A 14,295-nucleotide genomic window follows, 5' to 3' on the forward strand; every position below is an offset into this window, starting at 1 on the left:
AAAGAGATGCCTCAGCAGCATCCTCAGTCCCCTGCATGTTCCCTACCCTGTGTACCACCCTGTGAACTGTCAAGTACCTCTTTGCAGGACATGCTTAAGCAGTTTCAGGTCGTGGCAGTCATCAGACCTGAGCAAAGAGTAAACAAGCCACACATAGGATGAGTCCCTTCTTGCAAGCCTACAATCATAACGCTTTCCAAGAATGAGTGACTTAGCTCATGAACACTGTCCACTTCACGCTCACAGCAAGACCACTTCACTGAAATACAGATGGAGGTTGTACCACCATGTCAGGGAGAAGGGCTTTGAAGTTTGCAAGAGTATTCTTAGTAGATGTCACAGTTGACATCCCAGAGCCACTGGTTTAGCTTCTCTGCACATAGATTAGCTTGACACTATAAAACTGCATCCTTGTAAAATGACATTAAAAGAACAGAAGTGGATGAGCCTTTGTATTTCTTGTGTTTGAAAACTGCAGATTACTTTCTGGGAAGAGATCAAGAGAAATTCAGTGAATGGTCAGTTACTTATCTAGTTATCTGTCCAAGTTTATAATAATAGATGCAACCTGCAGCTCTTTGCCAAATTTAATTAAAAAAGTAATAAAAATAATAAAAATGAAAATAAGTAATAAAAATAAGCAATTTAAGGCTGCTACTGTGATCTTGAGTATCTTGTAGTCTTGGCTTCCCCTACTGCCCCACTGCCAGCTCTTGAAAACTATGACCTTTGGGAAGCATCTCCATGGACTGTGCTTTTGAGCAGATATCCAAGTTTTGTTTCCATTAACTAGCTACCTACATTTTCCAAAACACACACATTTCTCTTCCAAACACTTCTATTCTTAATGTTAATCCTCTATGGCTTCTCTCAAAGAAAATAAACATAAACCCACCACCACATCTCACTAAAGTCCCAGTTCGCATGCGATTTTGCAGATAGCCACCACAGAGCTCTGTTCTGCACAGATTTACTTTTTTGTGTATGTATGTGGTTTCCAACCATCTGCATTCCTGTTCACAAAATAAAGAATGACAGATATATGATGCTTAGAGACATCAAGGGTCACAAAAAAAGGACAGGATTTTCACTTAGGGAAGGAGAGAATAGTCAGTGCTAAAAGAGGAATATTGTTAAAAATATATTAGAAGTTTTGTGCTAGGAAATTATGTAGGGGTAAGAGAAAACTACTAAAGAATGAAAAATTTTAAATTTCAATTTCAATTGCTAACTACTACTGTATGCATTATAATTTCAATTAAATAAAGAAATGAGAAGACATAGGAAGCCATGGGAATACATGGAAACAGTTTGAGCAGAGGTTCTGGTTTAAGTCTTGAAGACTAATTTGATACTATAGAGGTTGAACTTTGTTATCTGAAATGCAGTTATTTTTCAATAGTGGTAAATGGCAGATCAAACTCATGCTGATAAATTCAATGCTTTGGGATACGATCTAATTTAAAACAAATTGGTTAATTCAACAGAAATTCCAATATATAGTCAGTAAAAAGAAACAATAATTGTGAGGTATCACAGCAATCTGTCTCATAAAGGTTGGATTCTGCTGTGAATAAAAATACACAAAACTATTCTTTGAGTGGGAATGGAAATGCAGAATAGTATGGTTTGAATCAAAAACAGAAGTAGTAAATTGAGAAAAACTCAAAAAATTTGCAAGGAACTCTTTATTGAGTTATCTCTAAAGTAAAAAAAAATCCATTATTGACAGTACTTGCTGGGAATAATCTCTCTTGGCTCTATGAAATGCCTGAGAACTTCTTTGCCAGGAAGCACACAGGGTCCCATAATGTCTCTGGCGTTCTGCTGCTGGAGAAACAGTATCTTAAATAGGGACCTTTCTGTCTGAAAAAGAAGAGTTTTTATTAGATTCTGAAGGAAAAGATTTGGTTCATTCCTGAGAGACTTGTTTGTCTGGGGGAAGCAAATGAACTATTTATGGCTTCTCTGGTAAGAAAAGGAAAAACTTATTTCCTGAGCACTCTCTCTCTCTTGACTTGATAAATACTTTGAACTACTAAGCATTATACTAGTCTTTTGTGCAAGTCAGACATGAAAGAAAACATAATCATAGTTTGAACAATATGTATTGGGTGTTTTCTATGTTACATTTTCAGTTATTTTAATCTCATAGACAACAGTTTTTAGACAGAAGTTTTCTGATTAACATTATATTTACTCTATGCTCCAGTGTCAATGCAAACTACTTATGTAATAAATAAATAATAATGGCCAGTCTTCGTGAACGAAGATTTGGGGAAAGGTCTTTTTACCTTTCCAGCCTGCGCAATGGATTTTTTAGGTGAGACACAGCCTGCGCTGAACTGAGCCCACCCTTTAATCCTAAGGTTCATCTGCCGGGGCCAAGCAAGCTTGGACAATGGCAGTGAAGTCCTCAGGACGTAGGTTTGTTTAGAGTGACCTTCTCATTGATGGATGGCCTCACAGGGCTAACGGGCTCCATCTGCCCGGGGGACTGGCTGGGATTCGAACCTGGGTCGCAGAGGTGAGAGTCCTGCATGCTAACCACTAGGCCACCAGGGGTCCCCGAACTACTTATGTAACTGACCTTTAATGGTGTACTTTATTACACTGTACGTAAAAAAAACCTCTGAATGTTCTTAAAACAATTACTGACATTTTTACCTTCTATTACCAAAGAGAATGTGACTGAAATTTTTACTTTCTGTTACCAAACAGAAAACGAATCAATTTGATTGTATTCATACAGTGCCTAGAGATGTAGATCAATTATATACTTTCATCAAATGCTGCACTTTATGATCAATCATCAAGATTATTATAGAAACAACATGATATTTCTTTACAATGGTTATTACCACATTAAAAGAGCCAAAAACTTTACATAAATGTATATGAAATAGTAATAGGTGTAAAAAAATAAACAACTTCTAACTACAACACCCTTGACAATTTTTTTCTATGTATTTAGGGTTTCTTTTCCTAGTCGCCATGTACAACTTGAAAGAATTTATTTTCCAATCAGCTTTGATGTATAGCATTTCCTGGACTTATGTCTGCTTCTAGAACAGTGAAGCCAGAAGGACCAGGTTTATGACATGTATTAACATATATGAAATTAAATATCCTCTCTTTCCTGGCAATGCACTGTTCTGCTTGAAAATATATTTGCACTTTAAATTCTATTTTACATTAACAAGTGGGAAAGTTGGCATGTGCAACAATATTCTCAGATGATGACCACAGAAGGAGCTGAGATATTTTTAGGATGTCCAGTCTTTTGTTTGTAGCAATCTCCTTGTTGGAAGTTTCTGATTCAGCAAGTGACAGTGGAACACACCAGACACGTGTTTTTGGTTCTCTTCAGTGTAAGGATAGTCAGGCAACAGAAAGCTAATCAAGCTAGCTAGTTGATGCTGCATGGACACAGGTGAGAACCTGCACATACACTCTGCAGTTTAGCCATGTAGGACTCTTCTTCCAGCATTTTCAGCCCTTTCCTTTATAACAATCTGTCCAAAGTTTCACTCATTATCCAGCATAGAATTGAGAACTGAAGTTCAATATCCTAATTTCACATATAAAGAGGTAATTCAATTCCTTGTGACCATTCATATGAAACTGACATAAAGCAAGGAAAAAACATAACCTGTTTGTTGAAGAACAGGTTGTTCCAAAAACCATGGCTTCTTACTTCCAGAAGTCTTTTTCTTTCATAGTATTAAAGAGCAAAATTAAACCAAGGTTCTCACCTCACAGTAATATTAATACAAAAATATACTGTACTGGGTCTGGCTCAGATAAAGATCATTTTCTTCGTGGTATTTGTGTGGTTCTGTGTTTTTGGTTTGTGACTGAAACAGTGTTGTTGACTATTGCTGAGTAGTGCTTGTAACCCTTACACATACACAAAATCCTTAGGCTCTGACAGAAGGCTCATGGCCCAAAACCTCTTGGAATCTGCCCTGACAGCTAGTGTGCTTTTATAAAAAACAGTGACATCTGTAACAAATATTGTCTTTGAGAAACATCCTGAAATCATTCAGATAGAATGTTAGTTCCATCACCAGTTCATTCCTGAAATGACAAAATGATATTGACCTTTCTATCATTAGAACAGAAGCAAGGAAAAAGAAAACCTAAAAAGATTATGTATTAATTTAGCATTTCTCTTTCTCCAAAGTAGTAAAGATTAATCAGCTAATTCTTTCTGCATTTGTATTCTCATGAATAATGATGAAATATTTGATATTGTGATTCACACATAACAAGAGGATGTATTAATTACTGGATTAGTTTTAACTTTGAAAGGTTATCAAGTGATTATATGTCTTTCAAAAAATTATGATATATCAAAAGTCTCTTTCAAGTTATTTGAAACACCATAGTTTTACAGAAACAAGAGATTTACTTCTCTCCTTTTAAGATAACTTTGCTAAGAAAATGATTTGTGAGCTGACCAGTATTATCTGACCTAAAGAATTCACAGTTTTGACTAGCAGGATAAATTACATAGGAAGAAGGACTTAGAATTATAAATATGATTTCAATTCCCCCAAGAAAATGTTTCTTTTTAATTTAGCTAAGAAGTGATACCCCTCTTCCTCCAACCCAGTTCAACTAACTAAGTACTTTGCAGTACATTATCTAACAGAAGTTTTCAGAACCTTTGCTGTTTCTACTGTCTGACCCATACAATTTATCATACTGTGCATTTGAGTATTTGATTTTCTAGGCTGTTTGAGACATGAAACACAATAGAAGATGCAACTTATATCAGCTGAAACACACCAAAGTAGTTCTCTTGTCAGTTACATTAAGAAAAGTATCAAGAAAAAAATAGGAGGTTTAGAACTTTTATCTCTGTCACATTCGGTGGCTCAACTGTTGCAAGTTAGTCTTCACAGAATCACAGAATGCGCCGAGTTGGAAGGGACCCACAAGGATCATCGAGTCCATCTCCTGGCCCTTCACAGGACCATCCCCAAGAGTCACACCATGTGCTCAAGAGTATCATCCACACACTTCTTGAACTCTGTCGGGCATGGGTGCCTAAGCACTCAGTAAATATTTGAGGGAATTGTTACCTAAAATCACCAGGTAATTATTAATATAGATAAGATATAGAGTAGGTCTTTAATAAAGGCCTTCTGGCGCAGTGAGTACAAAGGCAGGTGCCCGCTTCCAGAGGTTCCACAATTTATGGTCTGATCTGAGAACTATTCACCCTCAGATCCTCCCCAGATCTGCCCCCCTGGTATGCCTCACCGGAATTGAGTCAGAGGTCCCAAGACCCCTTTCTTCCTCATTTTCCTCTTCTTCATGGCCTGTACTGTCTTTGGAGCTTCTCCAAGGTTCCAGGCTTGAAGATTGCTTTGACTATGATGGTATCTTGTTGTCCCAGCCTGGAGTGCACATGTTCTTAAACAGATGTATTTACTATAGTCCTGCCTTGAAAGGAGCCCAAACAAACCTAAAGAATTTAGAAAATTTGATACGAAGTGGGGAATGGGGTTTGGTAAGTTTTAACTACTATTCTAAAGTGTGAGAAACTACACAACTATACTAAAACCCCATATTTACTACACAGCTACATTAAAATCTACAAAAAGCTAAAAATCCTGAAATTCCTAAGGCATTAGAATAAAAAAAAAGAGTAAGATCTGGTAACAAAATATGTCTTTATCAACATTTTTTATTTCACATGTACTCTGCTTAACAAGGACTTAAGTTACGAGTCCATGGCTGTTTGGGAGTTACAATCGGGTAACTTATGTTCCCATTTCAGATTTTGTATGGACAATAACATTTAGACACAATGGAGTGGGTTTTTTTCTGCAATAAAGTCTCGTGTTCATATCACAGCAAACAGAGGAGAGAGAACATGACATAAGCAGAAGGTAGCACTACCAAAGCTTGCGTGATCCTGAAATGAAAAAATTTAACTAAATTGCATTTTTCACATTTGGATATATCACACATCAAAATCAAAGGACTTGAACAGAATAAAACATTACTCTATCAGTTGCACCTAAAGCAATGATTTTGGTGGTTTTCCTACAATTACATTGTCCAACAAATCTGATGTCTAATTCTTTTGGTGAGGTTTAGCTTAGTTTTTGGGAAACAACTTTAGCATTGCTTAAGGTAAAAATTTTATAGTTCAGTGATCTGCCCTGTATGATCACTTTAGTTTCTTTTAATTATATCACAATCTTAAGTGACTTTTTCCCCAGAAAAAAGTCTTATTTTTGACTTTGAACAATCTAGATTTTTGCTTAATACATCAGTCCTAAAATTACATTCTTATATCTTAACTTTATCCAGTACAGGAGCTGCTGAAATGATGCTGTATACCTCATATAGCTAGATGAAAAGTAAAGGATGCAATTTGAATCACGGCCCAGGAGTTTCATTACTTGCCTGAATATCTAGATATCTGCTAACTGTTGCTATTAAGACTTGGAATATGTCTGAGGAAGGTATTACTGGATGAGGTTTTGACTCTTGCTCTAAAGAAGGTTAGATTCAGAATATCAGGAAGGTCAGTTCCTAACTTAAGCATTTATGAAGACAGAAACAATTTCTTCATTTTAGACACTTTTATGAGCATCTGCTGAAAATAGTGAATTGGATACAAAAGGATAAGAATAACTGTACTCTGGCAGCAGAGCACCAATAATATCCATTAAATTGGCATGACAAATAGGTGAGACTTATTTGTAAGACTTAAAAATAGTCACATGTAAACAAAAGCTCCACTGGGCATGGTTTTTTTCCTCCTAGTTCATAAGAAAAAGACCCTGGTATAGACCCTTGAGCCAAAATACGTATAAAAGCTACAGCAGGTTCCTGAAATGTGTAGAACTTCAAATAGGGGTGGGGCAAAGTGGTGTCTATGAATTATTCAAACCTTTCTCTTAGGGGAAGTGATTCGACAGAGGATGATTCTATAGAACACAGATTTCTTAGTTTGTCTCAAACATAGTTGAAAAATATTGAAATAACTCAAACTTTTCTTGTTAGGTAGCAGCTATGGCTCTGAAAAATTTTTATTCTTAAAATGCAACTCAGCATGTCAAACATGAGATTAGTTATTTTTATGTTTCAATTAATCCCACTCAACTCAATTTTCTGTCAACAAAGCAGAATGTGTAGTTTTCCCCTAACTAATTTGCCTACAGCTCAGCTTTTATTCAACGGAAAGGAAGGAGATAGAGAATAGAGGTGATAGTAAAGATACCAACATTGCTAAATGAAAGGTTCAAAAAGTTATGTACTTAGATATCAGCTGATGTCTTCAGACTTCTAGAAAAACACTGTTCCTTTAAAAAAATTGTGGTAATCTAATTAATGATCTAATGAATGGTCTTATCAAATATAAGAAGCAGCACTAAAATTTCTTGGGAAGCCTTCACTTTGCATGACATTTCCGCACTCTCAGAGCAATTGGAGTGTTTTCCACTCAAATACATCCAGGAGTAATTAATTAAAATCCAGCTATAATAGCTGTGTACTTTATCAGTTAATCCAAAATGATTTTTTTGTATCCAGGTATTGTCTTTTTTTCAGAGGAAATACTGAACTACATTGATTTATTTTTATGAAGTAGAGGAATTCTGATCCTCCAATTTTAATTTCTTTATATATAACATTCCTAAGTCTTCACTTTCTACTTTGATCTAAAAATAGCATTTCCAAAGTTAGCAAAGAAAAACATGAGTAACGATGAACACAGTAATGAAACCATATTGAATTTAATTAAAGAGTTAAACAATACCAAACCAACAAGGATAATGAAATGTCCTTTTAATAATTTTAAATGGTTATTGGGATCTTAAGTAAATACCAAACTTTTGTGAGATGACTCTGTGAACCAGAAATAAATGCTACAAAACCAGAGCACTGAGTAGTTATTCAGTGAGATATTTCAAGAATGGGCAATATGTCTTGAACTCTGCTCCATGTAATCCTGTGTTGCACTTCAAAGCAGAGATCTAAAGCGCTGGGATTACTCTTGTCTGAATTGTGATAGGATGTGAGGCTCAGTAAAAAAAATATCTACGTATATGTCATATTTATAGCAAAAAAGAAGTAAGTTTCCATCTCTTTGTTCTGGTAACATGGGATTTGTTAGGCATTTCAGCAAGGAAAAAAAGTTTATCTCTAGGGTTCAGAAAGATAAATTAGAACTAGAATAATTTACCTTTTTTTTTTGTCCTCCTTAACTAGAGGTAAGATGTTGACTAAAGTCCTAGCCTCCCAGAGGCTAGGAGCAGCTTCAAACATTGCTTACTTAATTGAAGAAGGTCTGATGCAAAGACATTTGGAAAATACAAAGGCATATATAAATACACTTTATAAAGTATTTTGACTACTGTGCAGTAATATACTACAAAGATAATGAGTTCATTTACTGAGTGTTTGTTGGTGTACCATTACTATATCAAAACCATGATAAGACATTCACATGTTGTAGTTGGAAATTGAAATATAATGTCCAGGGCACTTAATTTACAGCAATGATGCTATTTTTTCCTTTGAAATTTGTATGGTCTCATTCACCTATTAATCACTTACAGTATTTCAAGAATGTTTGTGTTCATATTTTTTTAAATTTGCTTGTTGTGATATTAATGTTAAAATTGATCAACTGACCAGACTATTTTTCCAAAACATTGACTTGAAAATAAAATCCAGCATGGATTCCCCAAGGGCAAATTGTACCTGACAAAGCCAATTGCTTTTTATGACAAAGTAACCTGCTTGACTGATATGGGGTAGACATTGTCTACCTGGGTATCTCTGAGGCTCTGATATGATTTCCCACAGCCTCCTCCTACAGAAACTGATGTATGATGGTCTGGATGAGTGGTCCATGTGGTGGGTGGGGAATTGGTTGACTGGTCACACCCAGAGGTTGATGTAAATAGTTCCTTTTCAAACTGGCAACTGTCACAAGTGGAGTCCCTCAGGGATTGACACTGGGCCCGAAGCTGTTAATTTGGATGATGGGATCAAGTGTACCCTGATGAAGTTTGTCAATGATACCAAACTGAGTGGAGAAATGGAAGGGAGAGTCACCCTGCAGGAGGACCTGGACAGGCTGAAAGAGTAGGCTAACAAGAACCTTATGAAGTTCCATAAGGACAAGTGTAAGGTCCTAAACATGGGAAAACAAAATGCAGGAGAATAACACAGGCTGTGATCTACTGGTTGGGGAGCAGCTCTATGGAAAGGGACCTGGGGGTCCTGGGACAAGCAACTCAGTACGAGTGAACAGTTTGCTGTTGCAGCAAAGAAAGCCAACACAATGCCAGGTTGCATTAACAAGGGATCACCAGCAGAGATAAAGAAATCACTATCCCACTCTACACAGTGCTGGTCAGGCCACACCTAGAATACTGTGTTTAGTTTTGGTCCCTGCTATCCGAGAAAGATGTAGACAGGCTGGATAAGGTGCAGTGAGGGGCCACAAAGATGAACAAAGGACTGGGAAGCCTACTGCGGGCAGAAAGTCTGAGAGAACTGTGTTTGTCCAGCCTGGAGAAAAGAAGCTTCGGGGACGTATTATTGGACATGTTTCAGTATGTAGAGGGTGTCTACAAAGAAGATGGAGACTTCCTTTTTACAAGGAAAAGGCAAGGGGTAATGGGTACAAGTTAATCCTGAGGAGATTCTGATTGAACACAAGAGGAAAATCTTCACGATGAAAACAATCAACCATTGGAATAATCTCTGCACTATGTGGGAAGTGGTGGATTGCCCAAAGCTGCCATTTTTAAGGTTCGGCTGGACCAAGTGCTAGGCCATCTTGTCTAGACCGTGCTTTTGCCAATAAAGATTGGACCAGATGATCCTTGAGGTCCCTTCAGACTGGGGTTTCTATGATACTATAATTCTATGATTCATTGAAACCAATCAAAAATATGATTTGGATTTTTAGATGTGGGAGAAAAATAATCACTCTTTCATACTGTGGACTGCAACCAACAATTATATGGGTAAAGCAATGAGAATATATGTATCGCCACATAGGAACACATTTATGCAGACGCTTCCATATTGCCCCCCAAATTTTATGTATGCTAGAGTTAAAGAAATTAATTTAAAAATTTACTGGCTTATTGAGTTTTGCAAAATGTTATGGGTGTATGAAATACAGGTAAGCTTAAAAACTTAATGTGGGATGATCTTCGCAACAGAAAGTCAAACCTAGGTTCTCCTTTCCCATGTAGGTTTAACAAGTCTGCATACTGTAAAGAGTGAGCTGAATGAGAAAGACTTGACACTTGTGATCCCCAGGGAACATGTACTTGATATAAATATGAAAAGAAGTCATATTTCACCCTGATAGGGTGTTTTATTTGAAAGCATCAATTTATGAAATATTGGCATAATTCTGGCATCTTGGGAGTCAGACTTTCCATCTTCAACAGTACTGGGCTTACAAAAAATGTAAGGCCCTGTTCAAGCAGGAAATAACAACTCTTTACAGGTATCACCAAATCTAGAAAAGCTAAGAGGAGACTGATCCATGACTTACTCTACTGGAAGGGAGGAGAGAAGGGAAGAGAAAACAAGGTAGAAGTAAACCATTGGCAGCTTCTAGCCATGACAGCAAAGGAATGGAAAATATGGAAATATCTGTTCCCAATCTCTCCTGGCTTGCTTCACACCTTCCTGAAGGACATGAATGAAAACACTTCACAGTTCGAATTCTTTCATATATGTCTCATACATTTTTTTCGTTCTCTGCCTATTTAGATAGTTGCCTCCTACTTCAAGCATTTTCTTGTTTGAAGTCAGATTTCCTTTCTCCCCAGGGTTCATCTCATCTCTTTTCATCCAGTCTCAGCTGCCCTAGGACTACAACTTGGTCTTCTACTTCAAACTGAAGCAAAATCTTTTGCTCATCTGTGACACATTTTTCCAGCCAGACTCGGCCTTCCTTTAATTGCTGTTCCTAATACTTAGTTCTAGTCAGGAACTTTTTGGATTAGTATTTCCCTACATGCTCATGTACACAACCATTACACATCTTTCTTCCCTACATGGACAACCCCAGACCACAGGAGTGGTTTTCTCCTATTTTTCATGTGTTCCACTGACAAATTTCCTGCCCATTTCTGTTCCACAGAACTTCACACTATGTAGCTTTGGTCTCCTCTGACCTAAGTCAGTCAATTTCTGCTTTCTCTGGGCCCCAGTTTTCTGTCCTATTGTGACATTCCACTGCAGCACAGTCCTCAGTTTGCTGCGTGTTCAGTCTCTCTTCGAAGGTGGTCCATGTCTGGGATATTCAAGAGGCACTCAGGATAGTGGTGAGCCAGCACAGACACTGAGAAATGGCTCTTCAGAGTTATCAGCTACTAAACCCACTGCGGATCATATACGAACCATGGTAATTTGAAAGCCAACTTTTTAAATGTTTGCACAGGAAGATGTAAATGCCTTTCCCTAACACAAAAGGCTGAGTGCTGCAGTCTGAAGGAGGGATGGGGTCGTGGCACAGCACGGGTCCAGGACACAAGGTAGGGTGCAGGTAGAATCCTTTATTCAAGCGTGCATGCGGTTTTTTATCAGCTCAGGAGGGGAAAAGGTCAGAACATAGGGCAGAGCATGAGACAGACAGGCAGGGGGGACAAACCAGGATAGGGACATGGGCAGGAGGGGAGGAGCACAGAAGGAACCAGGGAAGAAAAGGGCAAATGGAGGCTGTCTCGTCTCTGCAGCTTCTCCAGCCAATCGGTAGAGAAGCAGGGGAGCAGGGAAGTGAACAAACCGGGACATGCCCGGGAGATACAAATTCTGGGGAAACATACAATGTGTATATACATAATAACTATAAAATCTGCATCATAAAGTCTGTTCAATCGCTGTACTTATTTTTCCACTTCTGGAATCGTTCCCATTCTGATTCTTGGTCCTCAACAGCTGAGTGTGTGAAGAAATTCAATCCATGCAGTTGAAGTCTGACCAAATTATTAGCTTTTAAAATAGGGCCGTAGAATGGGAAATTTTACATGTTCCTATTCACAAGGTAGGACAGGGGGGAAAGCTGAAAAGGAAAGGGGCAGTGTTAACCCTGTCTGTGGTATCCAGAGCTTTAACTTCAGTGAACTTGCAATGAAATATCATTTTATAAAATACAATAGGTCTGTGAAGCAGTCATGAGGTTTCAGGTTTCTCTACTGCTTTAAATTAGGCTTACTCTGACTCTCTTCTGAGTCTAGTGAAGTCTTTGTAGTGTGTGTCCACTTCAGTAGGGAAGGCAGTAAGTTATTCCGGGTGCTCCAGTTTCAAATAGCATTGCACATTCTGCAGAGAAAGACAGTGGCTTAAGTCTCCTCAGGTGGAGAAAGCTGACCCTAGATCTCACACATTTAGGGAGAGTGTCCTAACAACCAAGCTGGAGGAGTTGTGCATCTAAAGAAGAGCATGCCTCCTGCTCCCTTGGACACTCTCTGAAAGAAATTAATTTTCTCTGAGGGAAGGGACCTTGCTACAGTGTGCCAGACACCAAGCAAAAGGCACCCACCCCTATATATGATGGCCAATCATGTGAATTGTATTACCAACTCTTTCACCCTCAGATTCCCCACAGCTTAGTCCAGTGGCTCCTCTAGTGTTCCAATCATTCTGGTAGCTAACAATATGTTGTGTTATGCTTCTAACAGGAAGCTAAAATATCAGATATTACAAATGTTCTTCACCCTCACTGAGTACCATGTTTACCAATAAAAATAGGACTGAAAAAGACTTGCTTAATTATTGCCTGAAGACTGTATTCATATAACCTACATTACACATCTCTATGCCAAGAGGCAAGCTCCAAGCATCAGACATATTTATCCTTTAAATAACACTGGACTAACAGACTTAGCAGGAATGATATAAAAGACTTAGCAGGAATGACATAAAAGACTTAGCAGGAATGATATAAACATGGCTTTCAATACTTTTCTCATAAAGAATATAGTATAATCATCATACTTTTCCAAAAACAACAACAAAAAAAACCCTAAGCATGTTAAAGATTTGCTGTAAGTCATTTCTATAAAATCTAACTCCTATTTATATAACAGATATTTTTTGTGTCATGAACACCGTTCCACCTTTGCCCTGGTTATACTCCCTTTGAAAATTAAAAAGTATCTTTTATCTGATGCAGTAGATCAGCTAAACACTCTATCTATTTATTTGACCTTATTTTCTTATACCAGTCTTGAAGTTACATTTCCCTTTTTTGCAATATTAATATGCAGAGAATATCAAGTCCTCCAACATGGTATTAAGGTATTCCAATATCACACCAATATTCTCCCTTTAGATTAATTAAGAAAGAAATATGAACTTTCCATTGTATAGGAATTCTCCACAATCTTGGCTTTATAAAAAAACTGATAAAATTGTTGATCCATTAATTTTACAATTATTTCATAAAGTTAAATATAACTGTGACAAGATGGGATTGCTTTCCTACATAACCTATATTAAGATTTCAGCCTTCAAGGAAACAATAAAACAAACACCAGGGACTTTGCTAGACTGAATCCCACTAGTCAATTGTGGTTTAATGAACACTAATTCAGGTTGCTTGTTCTTCTCTCCCGTTCTCTCTCACTGTGCTTATCTTTTTGACCAGTCCACATGATGCATCATTAAAGATGAAGTCCAAAGGAACAAGAGGTTTTGGACCTCAAAAGCTTTTTTTGAATGAAGCATTTTCCAAGAAAAACAGATCATGTATTAGAAGAATGACATAGGCATCACTAAAATTACCAAACAGCTAAATTCCACATGCAATCTCCCATCACAGATGTTTAGAAAAGAATCAAGGAGGTGATAGATGTGGTCTTTGTAGAAATGAAATAACACTAAAAGCACAGAAACTTCTTTAAATTCCCATGTTCAATGACCAAATTTGATCGATCTCTAGTCATAATATCTTCCCCTATGAATTTGTCCACTGAAAAAAATACTATACTACTTGAATATAATCAAAAAGCAAAATACAGAGCATCTAAATACAGATTATTTTTTTTAAGGGACAAAGCATAAAAGATCTCTTTACCTTTTCAACTTAAGACATATACTTCATAGAATATTTGAAAGAAAACAGAATTATTTTACGCTTGCAGTGGGTAGCACAACTTGCATGGTATTCATATATGGCCTTAATACAAGAAAATAAGCAGCAGCACACAAATAATGCCAAAACACAATATAACATCCTGGATAATATATTTTGGTTTAGTTCATTTCAAATCTGTACTTGAACTTTTACTT

This window comes from Neopelma chrysocephalum, unplaced genomic scaffold, assembly GCF_003984885.1.
Source record: "Neopelma chrysocephalum unplaced genomic scaffold, ASM398488v2 Primary Assembly neopelma1_42, whole genome shotgun sequence".
Classification (NCBI taxonomy): Eukaryota; Metazoa; Chordata; class Aves; order Passeriformes; family Pipridae; genus Neopelma; species Neopelma chrysocephalum.